An 18,458-nucleotide genomic window follows, 5' to 3' on the forward strand; every position below is an offset into this window, starting at 1 on the left:
GCAACCATCCACAGAAAGGGATAGAAACTTTCAATTTCAAGAGGATGAATATTTTCCAGAGAGGCACTGGGAAAACAACTCCCCAAAGCTGCCAAGTGGTTGCACAGCTGCAGAGTAAGAGAGGGGCTGAACTCAGTACCTGTAATACATCATTCCCAAGCAAAATGGACTTAGTTCTTATTCATGCTGCTGTGTGAGGTCTGTGCCCTGCTACTGCTGTTAAGCATACAATAACAACTGTGACCATCGCAGGATTACATTCAGTATTGTTCTGTTTTGTGATCTAAAAACCACTGCATCTTCATCTTAATACTGCCCATGTTCGTGAATGTGTTTTTGGTCCCCAAAACAATCTGTCTATGCTTGAACCTTTTGTGATAAGAGTACTGCTTTGCAGGACTAAAAGATGTTATCCTTATATTTATGACTTGGGCAAATTGTTTCTCTCAACTTTAATAAATAACGAAGTCTTAGTGCGTTTTGCAATTGGGTTCTTAGCCTCCTAGAGCTGCAGTGTGAGCTGGAACAGAGCACTGAGGCCAGACGGAGGCTGAAATTCACTCCACCAAATAATTTGGAGAACAGAATGACCACGCAGAACAGATGATGGCTACAAACACAGTCAGAGCACCATGGAGCGATGCAGGAAACATGGACCATGGCTCTGAGCCTTCCAGGACCCCCAGGATCTCTTTTGGGAGCCCAAAACCTGCTCCAAGGTGCCAGTTGTGCCCTGTTTCCTCCCGCCAAAGTCAAAAACTACTTAATAGGTAAACTAGGGCCCTCAGGAGCATGACAGATAAGACAATAATGAAGACAACATGTAACTATCAACCATCAGCTAAGGGCACCATCCTAGACTTGCAGATTCACCACATGCAGTTATGTCCATGAAAGCAGAGGCAGATTTTCCAGTCATTGGTGAGCCTGGACAACATCCACCTCAAACCCACATTCTGCTGGAAGATCTTCTTGCTTTCCTCCTTTTCTTAGGAGGACAGCAACTATGGCTGGAATCAATAGAAACATCATCTGAGATCTACACATGTTCACAAAGGCACCTTGCAAAGATTTTTCGATTTGCACTTACAAACAGGGTCCAAGGAGTCTCCATCCTGCCCCATTCCCAGCACAACAGAGCACCCCAGGACCAGCTTCTTCCCAGGACAAGCTCTGGTGGCTACCCAGGGAGATGGGAACTTTCATTCCCTGTTTTTCTTTCAGGCAGCCATTTTATAGCTAATCCTAGTCTCAGAATAATGAAGCGGCTTTTGCTCAAAAGAACAGGATTTCAGCTCCAGGTACTTAAAAATGCTCATAGTGTTGACATTTACATTTTGTACATGGCAGAGTTATGGTGTATTTACTTCAAACATTAAAAATACAAAGTGTTTCAGATACTCAAATACGTGCCTTAAAGGAAACACTGTAAACATCTTGTAGAAGCAAAATTCCCAAGTGTTAGCAAATAAAAAAGCGTCAGGGAGAAAACAAAGGAAACAAACAAAAGAAGAATCTTTGCGAGAGAATAAAATAGCTAAAAAGCTCACAGGAGAAATTCAGAGGCCTTGTTTAATGACTCATGTCTTACTATAAAGCTTACCACTCTCAACCATGTACCACTCTTAATTACCCTGGTATAAATCCAAAGAGAGTCTATTGAAAGCCTCAACTCCTCTGAGCTCACGAGAACACAGCTCAGGCCAACGTAGCCAGACTTCCCATTTATCTGCCTCCTTTCCTGGTTCTGTACAGCATGGATATCAACAGCTCAGTCTCCAGCCTCCAACACCTTTGGGTGTTCCTCCACAAGAACATATGTGGAGCAAAGGCCTGAACAACACCAGGGTCAGGTACTTATCACCTCAGACTGACTCAAACACAGCAGCCACCAGTAAAAAAGGGTGAGCGGCCTAATCATGAAGTCCACGACACCCCTGTGCCTGCACGCGCTGCTCTTACCTCCAAGCCCACGCAGAGATGTTCCATCACTGCATGCAGGTTGCTTTTGCACATTTTGGGCTGAAAAAAATGCCATATGAGGCAAGAGGTACTCTGGATAAGCCCCAAAGCAGCTGCATGGCCCCTAGGAAGGAGCTGCCCTAGGAAAGAACCAATATATATAAATAAGGAGGCCCCTGGGGCAGAGCCCCAGCCCTCACCCAGATGCCGAGAGTTATCCCTGATGATGATTCCCAGCACTCACCCCATGCAGGAAGTGAAAAATCACCCAATTTAGGGCACCTGGAGTGATATCCTTGGCAGGGAGGTTTACAAATCTTTCTCTTTTTTATGCTGGCTTGTTCTAAATTTTTTGTTCTAAATTCAGAAATCCTTTGATGTTTGCCAAGTGCTTGCGAGCAGGCTGATAACCTCAAGGTTGGGGCAGCCTTCAGAGCCCCTCACATCATATAAAGTCAAATTATTAGCATATGCCACATCCTAAAAATTTTCCTGATATATTAGTGTGTTTTATACTTTCTCAAATATTTGTGTGGGTGTAGGTGCATTTATAAGTGTGTGCATATGTGTGTGTGTATATATGTACATACACAAACGCATTATACATATGAATACCTATATATGCTAATAATTTCTTACAATATTTGCCCTAAAACCTTGATCCAGGATATTAGGCAAGGAGATGAAAATAAGTAAGGAGCCCTGTGCTGGTTATGTGCATACACTGGCAGTGAGAAAAACCCATTTGGACTTGGATAAAAACAGTTGTTGCAGAATGCATGGGAACAACACATAGGTGTTTTCTCAGTTATTAGCCCTCTCTGCCTTATGCGGGACATCAGCATTTGCATCTCAATTCCTAGCTCCCAAGAGCTCCTAAGGCAGAGGTATCCATTTGAAAACAGTGTCTGTTTTACAAAGGACTGACTTGATCCAAAATGTTTGCTCAAGACGTACAACTTCGGAGGTCCTACCATGCATATAAAAAAGCTTTTGCTTTATAATTACAGTGGCAAAAAAAAAAAAAAAAAAAACAACGGAGAGACTTTACAAGCAAGAATAAATGCATAAAGACTGGGTGCATCTGGACTTTGAATAATGTATGAATCCACATTTTAAGGTTGGCTTGTGAGAAAAACGCAGTACCCAAAAGCAACTGGAACTGTCTGATCACTCTGGCTCATTGATCTTCAAGGGTTTTAGTGCAAACACTCTGGTCCATGATACAGCCTTCCCCTGTCAAACCTCCTTTGAAAGAGTCAATATTTGTATGAATTTTGAGCTACATGCAGAATCTCACAAATTACTCCGGTAGCTTGAAACCCTTCTATCTAGCTCTGGGAGTGAAGTGTTATCAAAGTGATGTTTCTTCTTGATCAAGCCACTAAAGACTGAAACTGGGAAGGGAAACCCCTTCCTTTAGGCTGGTGGGTCAAGGAGAAGCAGAACATGGAAGAGAATGAGGCTCGACTGCCTCTCTCCAGACAGAAGGGATTGGACCCAGATTTTCCACCATCCACAACAGCCTCACGAGCTGCACTGACTGCTGCAGTGTTGGGCAGAGAGGCGATTCCCTGGAGGTGGGAATAGCAGGATGGAGATTCAAGGGGTTCAGGGGAGAAGAAAGGGATAAAAAACTGCCTGGCCTTCAGGGTCCTTCCCCGGGGGTCCAGATTATGGCTCCTGCCTCACAGGCTGGGCCTTGTTTTGCCCACTGTAAGTTTCACGTGACATGCAGGAATGTTCTTGGATCAGGATGTCCTGTCTCTCAACCACATTGCTAGGTTGCACAACTGCTTGCTCCTCTCCTGTGAATCACATGCTTAATGGGATTATTCACCCATTCATTGGGGTAAGTGATATTCTAAATGTTTAGATCCAAAAATAGTAGTTAGCAGGGGAAAAAAAAAAAGTAGAACTCTTATTTGCAGTGAGGAGAGAATGAATACTGTAAATTTACTTCAAAGTCCTTCATGTGGAGAAACTTTACAACTGGTAAATGCCCGGAGCAATGTCTTCATCTTCTGTCCTGTGCTGCTCCCTGAATACAGACAACCAAGTGCCTTCGTAATGGACAATCAGGCCATGATTAGGTACTAAAATGAAAATAACAGTGAACTTTTTGCAGCTGCTTGTAAATACAATAACCAGAGCTCTGTGGAAGACATAGAGGAGTAGCAAGATGTATGATAGACAGCAGTGATGGTGAAGGACACCAAGGTGCGCACCAAGGCGCTCCTGGCTGGTCCGATGCCAGCACCTGGGATCATGTGGACATAGGAGTGGATGGATAAGGAACTGCTGAGATTGCTCTGTAAATTATTGCCTGTGTTCAGCTGACACTTTTTTAGTTTCAAAAGAGGCATAAACGCTAGTCATGGGTTTAAACCATAAATTCTTAGAAAAGAAAAATCAACAACAGAAACCAAGCTTATCTTCATTTCATGTATAGGTTAGGACAGATCAGCTTGTCAGTAGAATATAATTTGTGGTCTCTGCTCAGAAAATGCTCAAAACTGTCAGAAAATTCCCCAAAGGTACCAACTTTCGGTTTATTTTGTACTTACTGCTCTGTAACTTTAGAATGGGCCAACAATAAACTACACTTCATGTAAAGTAATAAAAGAAAAATTCTCTTTTCTTTCTTTACTCCAGGCTAAGACCCAGTGTATGGACTCTCAGTCTTCATGATTATGTAATAAGTCCACTATGAATTAAGTACAATGGCTCTTGTGGTTGCCACTATCATTATAGATTGTATAATATACCATAACTGGTTTCAGAATTGAATTTCCTGCATAGCTAACAATGATTTTCCTACTTCAGGATGATACCCATTAACAGAGATGCTTTTATATACCAGAACAAGCAAACAGCTGCCCTGTGCTGAGTTTTCTCTTCTACTCCATTTAATAGATGAGCAAATTTTAGATCCATGAGACTGATTTCCTCTATTATCCAACTTAAAGTCACATTACAGAAGAGGTTCCTTGTCACTGTTCTGTTCTTAAAAGTTGTCTAAATTTTATGGTCCTTACATTTACAGAAAATAAATTAAAGATATTTAATATATGGCTAGGAGTCCAGAAGAAAATGTCAGGGAACATCACCGTTTGCTTATTGCAAAGTGTTAAGTCCCCAGTATTTTGGGAATGTTACGTGTGTGTAATCTGTTGCTGTGTGTCTGCATGTGCACATTTAAAAGATATATTTGCTATTGGCCAGTGGTTGCTTATGCTTTTGCTGAAAATAACTGGAGATAAGTTTCAACTAAAAACAAAATCCAAGTTAAAAATTTTAGGAATTTTGATACAGAAATAACATTTACTTTAATAACGGCTGCTATCTGCTCTGTTATATCAAAGGTTTCATTTTGAAAGATCGATGCTTAATATCTACCTGCAAAATATGCATATGCAGTTACATTCAAATAGCTTTAATTGCCCAGCTGCAAATATTCTCTATTCATAAGCCAGAACTGTGAGCGTAATGCAGGTGGCCTGAGTTTGCTCTGAAATTGCGCATGGAGACTGCAGTCCAGTTTATCACTTTCTACCTGGATTCTGTCCTCTCTCTGCTATTTCTCAACACGCTGTGATGTGCTTCAGAAGGCAGGACATCCAGGACAGGAAAATTAAACCCCTGGGAAGCGGAACAGCTTTTTGATATGTTTCCTCTCCATGCACTCAAGTGCATAACCTCCTCTCACACCGGCGTGTGCTCAGCCAGCGAGCACCTCCACCAATATCAATTGAGAAACATCAAAAGTGTCCGCAGCATGGACACAATAAACTGAATTACTGCTGTTATTTGTTAGGTTTTTGGAGCAGTGAACTCCCAAGTCTCACATGCGAGAAGTTCCTATTTGTGTATGGGTATCAGAGCCCATACACAGACATTGCTGATGGGAATTCTGGAGATGGAAGCTCCTGAGTTTAAAAGCTGCCCCTTTGATGTAACAGAGCCCTTTCAGATCACAGGGGAAACACAGATCCCTAAATTTAGGTAGGAAAGAGCAAGATGACTGAGCACTGGGTTTGCAATAAGTACATGCTCTACCATTTTGTGTTTTGATCTCCAAGTTCATAAAATTTAGCCCAGCACCTTTCTCTAGCATGTGAAAGCGCAGTTCAGTAGCTCTTGTGGTTTAGAGACAGAGAAGAGCAGCATTTTGGTTGGAAATTATCAGACAACCTTTTTTTTTTTTTTTTTTTTTTTTTTTTTTTTCCATCAGAAACCACCCTAAATGGAACGGGCTTCACATAGGGTGTGTTTTGGGGTTTGATTGCTCTCTGCCAGACCACAGCTGTTTTCTCCCGGGCTCTCTGGCAGCTCCTGGGCTCACTGCTGAGATGTCCAAGCATCCAGTTTGGCAGCTTGAGAGCAGATCCCCTTCTGCCGAAGGTCCAGGCACCATGACAAGCTGGGGCCCTGGTGGCCTCGACCTCTGAAGGACATGGGGCACCCTGACATTTTGAGCTGACAAAACTCCGATATCTCACCTGAGGCCAGGGCTGCAGGACTCCCGGGCCCATCCATCCCGTGCCAGCCCTAATTGCTTCCTATGGAGAGGCAGCTGGCTGCTCCACGTCGCACTCGAGCATCAAGCTAATGCATTTTGATTTATCCAAATTAATTTCTCTAGGAATTTCCCTTTGGTTGGAATTCTCACCTGCTCGTAGCTTCTGATCTGATTTTGAAAAAAAAAAAAAAAAGGAATTATAGGAAAGACCTATAGCAAAAAGGAATTTTCATCCTTTCAATAGCTCTGACTCTGTTTTCTAAAAGTCCTTGTCCATGACTCTTCACATTTAGTCTGGTCAGGCTTTTGTTTTGCTCTATTCCCATTGTTTGGCTTTCCTATGTTGTCTCCGGCTTCTGATTATCATTTAAATTAAGCTCAAAATCCTATGCTGAGTACACGGATATTTTTTCCCCTCTATAACTCCTCTTGTTTCCCTCCACCTCCTTCCCTTCCTGCCACCCTCAGCTTTTCTTTTGTTTCTTTAGCTGCAAGAAAGGAGCCTTGCAATCAGTCTGCAGCTGAAATTCGGCTCTTCTGGGTGAGCCTCATCTTCTGATCTGGGAATTCTTGGACTCCCCACTCCCCTCTTACTCTTAGCGTCAAAACCTCAAGCTTTCTCTTGAGCATAAATTTCTTAAGGGGAGAAAGAAAAGAAGGAAGGCAAGGAATGTGCTCTTGAACAGGTCATTCTGCTAGCAGAAAGGGATGGCAGGAATAAAAGTAAATCACAAAGCCCTGACACTTACTTCTTTTAAAAGGACTGATGGGAGACAAGCATAAAAAACAAAACCCCAAAAGCAGATTGAAACAAGAGGGCGATCAGCATAGATCTAAAAACCTAATAAAGCCTCAGCCGTAAGGGAGAGGAGAGGGTTCCAGCAGAAGGGAGCATGAAGAGCACATGCTTGACTCGATCGGATTAGAAGAAATAAATAGAAACGCAGCCATCCCGGGGAAGGAAAACTTCCTGAGTCAGCATACGCACACCCGGGACAACAGCGCGACGGAGAAGTACAAGACTCCCGGTGACCTTGTGCATGTCATGCATTTAATTTTGGCATTCTTGTTTCCAAAAAGAAAAAAAAAAAAAAAAAAGAATCCACAGAAAGGCAAAAAAAAAAAAAAAAAAAAAAAAAAAAAAAAAAAAAAGATGAAAATAGGTGGAGCGTCTGTGGAAGGAAAGACTCAAGAAATACTCATTTTATCACAGAAGAAGAAAAATTAGGAGGAAGTTATCTTACCAAAGGATGCTAAAGTGAAGGCCTATCAGATGATCGCCTTTACTATCTCCCATAATACGAACAAGATGATACCCAAAATAAAAAGAGGTAATAGGATTATTTCTGTGCATAATGACTAATTAATCTGTGTAACGTATTCTAACTGGATTTAAGGCGAAAAACACACTGGTATGAGCTAGCACCATTATCAGCATTTATGTGCACACATCAGGCTCACAGTCTCAGGAAAATGAGTGTTCTTATAAATTTGCAAATTTACAGTCTTTTCTCTCTCTCTCTTTTTTTTTTTTTTTTTTTTTTTTTTTTATTGCAAACGAGACCTGATGACCATTAAGAGCAAGGTTAATGAACTGCAGAGTAAACCCTTCATCCATAGGGAAGGTCACTGAAATACAACCCCTCTCAGGGCCCGTTCAATAGGTTATCAAACCAGAGTCTGAAGCAGGCACTTTTCCAGGAGCGCTTCTTCACATTCAAGCCCTTCAGAAATGTTGGAGCCCCAGGACAAGCTGGGATTAGTTCAGTGTAAAAGGAAATCCAAGACGAATGAGTGGTTTTGGGGAGGCTTTTTGTACTTGCATGAACAATGGCTTTAGGATATCCGGTAATGTCTCTATAGGGAACAAAACTGGTTTTTGCCCTGTAAATGTTTTGGGTTTCCCAAATGTATACTCAGAATCTCCCTTGCTTCTGACTTACTTTCATATAAAGCAGAATCAACTGATTTGAACACAAACCTACACAGATGAAAAATGGACAGAAACAAAAAGGCAGAATATTCATAAGAAAATGGTTATCACTAGCAGATGATGAGTCCACCATTAAGTCTATTTTAAGTCTCACAGAGTTCACCTTCATAGTTTATATGTGTCTCCAAATGTTATGAATCATAAATCATAAAAGCCAAAGTGTATCTCCCTTCCATTGCAATGGTCCTGAATCTTTGTTGTGGCTTACTTAAAAACTAATTTTTGGTAGCAATTTTTTTTAATCTGTGTATCTATCAAGACACTCACACATATATGTTTACACTAAGAATAAAAACAGATTTGAAATAAAAATCATCCCAAAAGAAATGCATAAAGAGTATACACAAATATACAATGGGATAAATAAAGAACCTTACAACTGTATAAACAAAGTACCTAATAACTGTGGAAGATTCATCTGTAGTTGAAGAATCACCTAAAAAGATAAATCTCTATTCTAAAGTCAGCCTCAACTAGCCCTTAAAGTTTCTCTAAAGCGCAATTCACAATTCAGGATTTTGCTGCGATGTTAAATTATACTTTCAAAATATTTAAGATTCATTTCCCGCTAAGTGCCAAACTACATTTCAGGAAAAAAAGATGTAAATTCATAGTGAGAATTTAAGTAATATATTCCATGAAGGAACAGCAGAGTGCCACATTTCTTTTATAGTGACACATTAACCTCCTTATATCACTATGTTGAAAGGGAAAAAAATCCCTTCTATTCAAGAAGACCAAAAAGTTTTATTTTTCCCCATTACTTTTTGTTTGCATTTTTAAGATTCCTTTAGAGGAAGAGTTTCATGTATTCAAAGGAGGGCACCCACATAATTTCCATCTCAGAGCTCAGAAGGAACTGGAAAAGAAACTGCAGGTCTGGCAATATACTGCCCAAATTGCTATGGAATCCACATGATTGGAGAAGAGCAAACATATACATATAAGCAGTGGCAAACATAATACGATATCATGGAGGCAACGTAGACAGTTTTATTTAAATGAGGATGACAAAATATAGGCTACAGCCAGGGTCACATCTGTCATGGACAGAGATTTGGGCTGGAACCAGGGAGAGAGAATGGCTGTATTTTACTTATTTGTGTGTATATATATATATATATGCATATATATATATATATAAAAAATATATATATTTATTTGCCACAGGGGAAATGTCTGAAAGGTACACCATAAAAAGTTCACAGCTAGCTGTGGTGGAAAAGAACATGTAGATGAGTGGAGAAAAGAAAACACAACTAACATTTACCAAAAGTAGTTCATGCCAACTCACCTGGTGATTTATTTGAAAACAAATAAAAACAACAGATTAAGTAAACAGAGGAAATAGAGCTGATCTTAATTATATCAGTGCCTGGAAAGTAGCTGATGTGGTAAGTTGCTCTGGACATAGGAGGAAGGGGGGAGCTTCAAAGGGATCCTGATCTACCTGACAAAAGGCAGTTGTGAGAGAACTTGGGAGAGTTTGGTGAAGTCTCCTTAAAATCATGCCTTCTACAGAAGCTGTTGAATTGTCCCACTAATGACATAGATGCAAGAAGCAGAAGAATGTGGAATATCTTCAGTAATGACAAAGCTGGGAAGAGCTATGAGTGCAGAATGCAGGGAAGAACTGCAGGACACTGGGGCTGAAGGAGGTAGAAATGGGATGAAATGCAGCCTGCTGAAGGCTGCAGACATGGAGACTAATAAAAGCTTCAGTAACAGCTAGAAGCTGCTGTTTTAAGCATTTCATCCATGATGAGAGCTGGGCATCCCGAGCACATCCCCAGGGCCCGCAGCTGGCTTGCCTGGCTCCTCTCCACCACCCTCCTCTTCTCACTCAGCCTCTCCTGGCTCACATGGCCAGAAATAAATGCTCTCTGGGATCAAATAGGGTATCCTCTTGCAGTAATACGTGCTGTGTATGAAGGGGATGACAAGCATTCTTCCTTACGTGTAGTTAAAATTCCCCCTTTTTGCAAGATAGTGAAGGAAGGATCGTAATGTTGGTTTCCCCTTCCCACCTCTGGCCTTGTTTGACTTGAACGGCCCCTTGAATCCTGCAGGCTTTACTGCGTGGTGACTCCACAGGAAGAAATGGAAAGTGGCCCCTGAGGATAATGCAAAATCTTGTGAAAAGGGAAAGATGCGGTTTTACCTGCCCCAAAGCTGAGGAAAGGCTTAGAAACGGGCCTCCAGCTTCGCAGGTGTGTTTCAGCCCATGGTGCTGTGATTCCTGCTGCTGCTTCCTTCTCCATCTGGATTCTGACCCTGGCATCAGCAGCAAAACCAAGTCTTTTACTCAAAGCGACAAATTAGTTTTAGAAGAGGGTTATGGGCTCTCAATCCCATTTTGACTGTGTCTCCTATCTCACGGATGTGGGCAATGCTAAACCCAGGATATATGGAGGATTTCAAATTTGCTCCTCTCTCATCTTTCCTAAGGCAGGCTTAAGCGTTCCCTGCTCTGCTCCCTGCCTGCTTTGAATCTCACTCTGAGGCATTAATCCTCTGCACCAGAGGGAATCTGAACATCTAGCATGGTGCTGCAAGCCCTGCTCCTGGAGCGCTGCCCGCAGCAGCCACGCACGCTCCGCTCGGAAATGCCCAGCGCTATTTATGCCTCCGAGCTTTGGTTTCCAATGGCAGTAATCATCTGAGAGGGCATCGACCAACCACTCGAATGACAGAGCTCAACCGTTGCCTTGGAACCTCGTATTCAGCTCTCGATGCAAAATTAGGGATAAGTACTTTTCCCTGTTAAAAGCGGCTCATCAAACCAGCTAGCCCAAGAGAGCTTTCTAAAACAGCATTCTTGGAGGCAGAGGTGTGCTCTAGAAACAGGTTTTGCAGCACTGAAATAATTTTTGCCTCTCAAGGAGAACGTTAAGGTAAAATACTGCATGAACAAGGGATCTCCTGTAAATAAAGTTAAGGGCTGAGTGGCTATTCTGCAGATGTCTGAGACAGAAACAGCCCTGAGCAGGAAGCAGAGGTTATTCCACGTCAGATCATTTGCATCCTGACATTTTCGAATTGCCACTGCAACATGAAATGCAGCAGACTGGTAGCAAGTGATAGCAATCCATAAAGCAGTCCCTTCCCCACCGGGAGAAAAGCATATATTTTTCAAAGAGCATAAACGTTAAAATGGATTCTCATCATCTGTCTTGAAAAGGAATCTCAGATGAGCTCACAGCCTCACCCTGTCTACCTAACATTATGTTCAACATGTATGGGTCACTATAGCTGATGTCCACATTTTCTGTGTCTGGGACCCCAGAGCAAGGCTACCAAGCGACCTTTCCTGCTCCCATATCTTTCCTACAGCAGGTCTGGTGATGGAGCAGGTGAAGGATACCAGAATACTGTCAATGACATCCTGAAAGACAAGATCAAGTGAATAGGAAACAATGCAAGAATATATATAATAGCTATAGTGTTTAAAAGAATGCTTTTGAATTCTTTTGGAGACAGCATATAGTTTCCTGTAAAAATCCAGATGCAAGAAACAGCCTTATTTCCCCTTTCTCCAGTTATTCCCCCACTTTTGCTCATCCAGTCTCACAGGAGTCTGCCCTCCTCCCCTGCCCAGGAAAAGATTCTCAAACTGAACAGCTTTGAATGCAGGAGTGTTTGACACGCAAGAAAGACACAGAAACTCATTGAGCTCTGAAATGTTAGCAGAAAATGAATTACATTTACATTAGGCCTGCTTATCTTCACGGATGGGACCATCGAAAATCAAATCTAGGTGGCCATGGATTCTCCGCATCCTTGCTGCTCGTAAGGAAGCCTGCCTCCTCACAAGCCTTTTATTGGGCTTTTTCAAAACTTTTTGTTATTACGTCCTCTTCTGGTATCCTTCACATATAATGAAGGTTTAGCTGCTTAAACATTTCTAGAACTGCTGCTCAGCAAGGACCTGCACGAGCGCTTCTGCCAAGCGAGAAATGAAAGCATCTCCTCCCCGCGCGCTCCCTTCCCGTCACTGTGGCTTTTGATCACAGCTGCACACCTGAGGTTTTCTGACAATGCACTTGATTGTACGTCTCTTCTCACAACCTCTAAGACTTTTTTTTTTCCATTTTCATAGCTTCTGAGGGCTTTTATAATTATCTCCCCACCTTCCATAATATGTCCTTGTCCCCTTAGTTAAGTTGGCCAAGTGTAAATGTGCAGAACACAGCTGGGTAAATGAAGCAGCATGGAGAGGGGATGGAGAAAATACTGGGAGATAACGATTCATTTGATTTTCCAACACACCTTAGAGGGGAGCCTGGCCTTTTATCACTACCCAGGACCATGAAGCTCAACTCAGATGACCAGTGAAATCCAGCACTGAAGTTTCTGAAGGGTTTAGTTTAGGTGGATTGTCTTTGGCCTTTTCTTTACAAGTTATGAAACAAACAAACAAACAACTGTCTTTTTCTTCAGTAGTTATAATGTAAATATTCTCCTGAACCCAAAAATGCATTCTCTCCTCTTTGGATGCCATACAAATTCATGTCCAACTTTCATCTAGTTCAAAAGGTTTATCTTTTTGGTTTGCAATTCCTATGTCTGCTGTACATACCACCACTATAAAGGCTTATCAAGTGTTAACAGTGTTCATCTCTAAATTTTGCCACTGTTTTCTGATACATTGCAATGTGTTTTTCTCCTGTTGAGCTATATTTCATTAAGGGAATGTTATGGCTTTTATAATCTTTGAGTGCTAGTTTTAAGATAGATGTATATGAATATCTGTCATATTTAATTATCTCCTCCATCAAATTCAGTAAGTGGCCTATTAAGAGAGAAATGACTGGTTCATATACTCATTAGAAAAGGGAGATTTCATGGTACAACAAAGACAAAAGAAATTTTTTATTTCTGATCCTGTAAGAGAGTAAGAAGAAATCAGAATGCTTAAAGAGAAGTGTTTAATCTCTTGTAAGAGCTAAAACAATCCTGAGTATTTGCTTTATGGTATTGGCTATGAGTTATAGACCCATTATCAGTGGTTCCAATCCAGCTCTGTAGGTGGTAGCTGAAAGCTATTATAATTAAACGGATAGTTGGTGCCTATATAAATGAATTGTTGGTCTCAGCTTAGCTTTCAATGGATAGGCCACAAAAATCCACTTGAGCTCTCTCCTTACTACACAAACTAGGCATGCATTTTATGCTAAGATTACTTATTGGAAATGACTGAACTCCATGACAAGGCATTGAAGTAATTTTTCCTTTGCATTATAGTCAAGGACAGTATTATATTCCCTATCAGGACTTGACCTTGAGTAGCTGAGAACACTAGCTGTTTTTTTCTCCACTAGGAATTATTCTATGATAGATATCTTTGCATTAGAGCCGTCTCTCTTACCACAGAGGCACGTCATCGTTGGTAGTGTTGCCGTGGATACTGGGATCTGCTCTGTCCCCTGCTTCTGAACATTCATTTCACCATCAAAGCTTGCTCCTGCTAAACTGCACTCCTGCTCTCCTTGGAAGGCACCACCTGAAGGTCTTCTGCAGGAAGACTGCTGAATGGAATAGTATGGTCCCCTTCTCTGTGTCTCCTTGCAGCACATTTTGCAGCCACTCCTGTGGTTGCCAAATTGCCTGTCTCCTCCCTAATGTCTGCAGCAAATCATAGCTCATTGATTGGGTCTTTTTACCTTCTTGTTCTCTCATTGCCTTAACTCAGAACCTCTACGTGCAATATGGCATGGAAATAAGGTTCCTCATCACTTTGCAGAAGTCTTTGCATGATTGATATTAGTCTTTGCTACTCCAATAATTTTCGTCTTTGGCCTACAGCTTCTTCCAACTGACCCAACTGAATCCAACCCATCCCTTATTCCAATTGAAAAGATAAATAGGTGATTTTTCACCTTATTATTTTCACAATTTGATGCCTTCCCAGAATGCTGTATTCTATTGGTTTTCATAACTGGATTTCCCCTTCTGCTTTCCTTCCTTCTTGTATACTTTGGAGAATGCCCCAGGTTTCTCTGACCACCTCTCTAACCTCTGCCAAAATGGGATTCAGTGGCAGGACAGTTAGGGAGGGGATTATAAAGATGACTCAAGAAGACCAGAACAGTGAGATACACTGGGATGTTCTTGGGGAAATAAGCTGTCACTGGCTGTAGTCATTGCAATGTGGCCCCTCCATTCCACCCTCATCTTTAAAATCTCAGAAGGGTCAGGTTCCATTATGCTAGGTCTGTACCCAACACGACAAAATGCTACTTTCTTGTTGGGAATGTTTTCATGTACTACACGGAGATGCCTGTCTATCATTTCTTTGCATGTCACTAGCTGTCACAAAAACGCAGCTAAAGAAAGCCATTCTCACCTATCCGCTTCCTTTATATTCCAGTTCTTTTCTTCCTCCTGATCCCTGTGGCCCAGTAATGCCCATCTGTCCTTCTATTCAATCATGGCATCATATTGCAGGTATTTCTGCAGACAAATAATCTCACTTTACAATTTAGGTATCTAAAGTGGAACAAGAAGCCCGTTCTGCTGCTGAAACCAGTGAATACTATTTTTCATCATCATCAACATTAAAGTGTGTTTTCAAGTACTAGATTTGCTGCTGTGCTTCGAAATATTGGATTTATAACCTTAGAAAATCAGGATCTGAAGATGTACATATATTATCTACCGCAAGCATAGCTATTTGTAGTAATAGGGAGATTTTTCTACAGATAGCTTGTAGTGTGAGACTAATAAAGGTTTCATATAACAAAGCTACCTAAGGCTTTAGAGGCAGATTTCAATACAAGTCCTAATTTATATTTCACATTTAAATAAATGGCCAGACTTTTAGAAGTCTTAACAAAAAAGTTTGCCCCTTTTGGGCTTATGATCGAGGTTCACAAGTCAGGCTATGAAAGAGCCGCATGCTGCCGCAGAGACAGGCAGAAACTGCCACAAGGGAACATTGCTTCTTTTTCCCCACTTTTCTGAATTCCCCACTTAAAAACACCATCCTGGACATAAAACTACCAAGCCTGATAAAGTAAGATAAAATGGCCAGACCCTTGCAACTTTTAATCCAAGGTTTTTTTCCTCTCCGATTTGCCTGGGACTGGCTCCCTGGGTCTGGCAGGGAGAGATGGACTGCGGGATCAGACCCGTGAACCCCAGAGGTTCCTCAGCTCCACAAACCTCTTCCAGCACTTCTCCCATCCTGCAGCCCCTCTGCAGTTCACCAGCCCTTAGAGGGTTTTCCAGGAAGATGCCCCAGCTGCCAGCTCTCATTTGGGAATGAGCATTTTTTTTTTTCACTTCCTCTCTGGTTTTCTGCTCCTGCATTTACAAACTAAGCCAGTGTCTGATGCAGAAGAAAATCTAGGTGAAAAGGTTTTTAAGAAGTGTGTTGCACTGTCTGCCCTATTGTTTTCACGAAAAACAATGGCAAGCTGTCAGATATCTTTACATATTTTTGTAAAGACAATTCTTACCATTTAAAACAAGTTAGAATAGTTTATATAGAAAAGATACCTGCTGCTCGTTCTGATAAAACAATATCTTTGTGCTTGCAGGTGTTCCACAATCTGTTGAGGAAATCTGTAAAAGAAGCATCTTGTGCTATATTTAGCTAATAAAAGAGAGGGAGAAACCACTACATTCTTTCATTTCTGTGTTGTTTGATCATTTGATTGTTTTGCAAGCCTTACACCATATGTTGCTAATTGACATACAAAGGATGCGTGCTCTGTTGTCCTCATTAATTTGTGGAAACTAAATATTTTGTCTTCCTCCAAAACTTGCTAGGATCCTGTTTGAAAAAATATGTAATTAGGTTCATACTGTTTGCAAAGTGCAACAAGGGTGTCCTGCCTCTGTCAGCTGGAGAAGAACGGAAGAAAGAAACCATGTGGATGAAATGTGCAGGCAACCTGGCACGAGCAATTACATTTTGCAATGTCCCTCAGTTAACAGTGTGCTGCAAAAGAGAAAATCAAACATGCAGTTCATTTCCATCCTGCAATGAAGACATTGCTGGAAACAAATCCGTCCAGCTCACACACGTGCAAGTCCCCCCGGGGACTGCAGCTTGCAGCAGCGCTGGGACACGCAGCTTTTCCAAGGCTGATTCTGCATATTTGGGGATAGCTCCTGTGCTGGCAGGACCATGCACAGCCTGACCCCTCCAAACGAGGCACATTTTCTTGCAAACCTTCATTCTGCCTCTTGCTGAAGGCACTGAAAGCTCTTGACGTGCCCTGGAGCACAGACTGCAGGTAGAGCCCCAACTTCTGAGCACCTTGGAAATACTAATTGGGGTGAGGTTAAACAGTCTTGGTTGCTTCCCTGCTTCAGCTACGCTCTGCATAATCCCCACCGCTGTTCGGAGGTTGGCAGGAAGAGCAACGTGACAGAGCCACAGGAATTCTTTTCTTCTCCCCTTAAATCAAGAAGATTTAGTGGCTGGTTTAAAAGGCCACAACTCAGGATTGCAAACCTGTTGCCCAACTTCCCCTTTTGCCCTCGGCACAATGACCTTGTGCCATACACCTCTAGGAAGCCTGAATTCAGTTCTCCACAAGAAATTCAATATCACTATCATGTTACAGGGACTCATTAACATGAGTAAAATCCTCTCATGAAAGGCACCATAGAGCAGCAGATTTTTATCTTTCCACTTTCTTGCAGTGATTGCTTTTCCATTCCTGCCATTCAGTGGAATGAACTTCATATTTATTTAGAACCTGGAAATTCAGATTTACTAGGCTGAAAACTCTGAAGATTTGGCAGCATACTTCTACTTTTTTAGGTTAAATCAAATGCATGCCAGATCAAATAGATGTGTGGACACACACCACCATTTTCTCCAGTACAAATTCTGAATAGTGTCCAATATCTTCATACATTATTATCATCTTTTTATGTCAGGAAGTAATCTCTGGTTTAGAAAAGGTAAAAGAGAAAAAAAAGCCTCCAACTCTCTCACCGACTATATATCCAAAAAGAGAACTGAACACAGCAGAGCAATAGCTGAACTTGATCAATCTTATACGCTGTCACACTCACGGATATATATCCTCTCAAAGATGAATTTTCTGTCATAAATCCAAACCACTAAAGCATGAGAAATAGGAGCACTAGATACAGATGATTATAAGAGGCAGGAGCCTCTGTTACTTATCTAAATATCTAATCAAAAATGATTATTTTCCGTTTCTAGGCTTCCCTTCCAGGTAGAAATGGAATATTGCCTCTTTATTAAGGAACAGATGGGTCTCTGCTCCAGATCAGCTTTCCTTCCAATAGCAGCAATACTCTTCATCACAGCAACCCTGACCATTTGCCTGAAACTCATGAATTACTAACAAATGCTGTGCTCGGTAAAGGGATTTGTCAGTAGATCTCTGAGAAGAAAAACAAAACAAAAAATCGCATTCCTGAAAAGCCCCTAGCCAAACTTACAGATAATAGCACCAAAAAACAGTGACAGAACTTACTTATTTCTCTGTGTAAGAAATAGGGTAATTCAAGCTTGTGATAGCTAAAGGACACAGATTTGCTTTCTATTTTTGCAATAATATACAAGGAACAGCACCAATAATTGCTGTAGTTTGCACTTCTGCAGAAGTTTCATTTGGAGCATCACAAGACTAGTGCGTCTCAGATGTGAATGCCCTGTCTGAGAAGACTAAACCTGATTTCATGCTACATTTCCTGCAGCACGTTACACATGACATTGTTGAAGGAGGAGGAGAGAGTGTGTCCCAAGCTGTGGTTGTTGTGCTGGTGCAATTACCTCACTGGTGTAATTTAGAGCAGTGCTGATGCTGCCATAACCTGCACATCACCAGCATTAACCAAATCCACAGCCAGAGAGGACATGGGGACTCTGTGAGTTCTACCAGATGTTGAAAATACGAAACATCTTTTGGCTTCAAAAAATAAGTAAAGCTTTGGTGAATAAATATGCCACATCCTTTGAGATAGATGGCATTATATCTGCTTTATAGTGGG

This window comes from Nothoprocta perdicaria, unplaced genomic scaffold (genome assembly GCF_003342845.1).
Source record: "Nothoprocta perdicaria isolate Ctin4 unplaced genomic scaffold, notPer1 scaffold_30, whole genome shotgun sequence".
In the NCBI taxonomy this organism is placed as follows: Eukaryota; Metazoa; Chordata; class Aves; order Tinamiformes; family Tinamidae; genus Nothoprocta; species Nothoprocta perdicaria.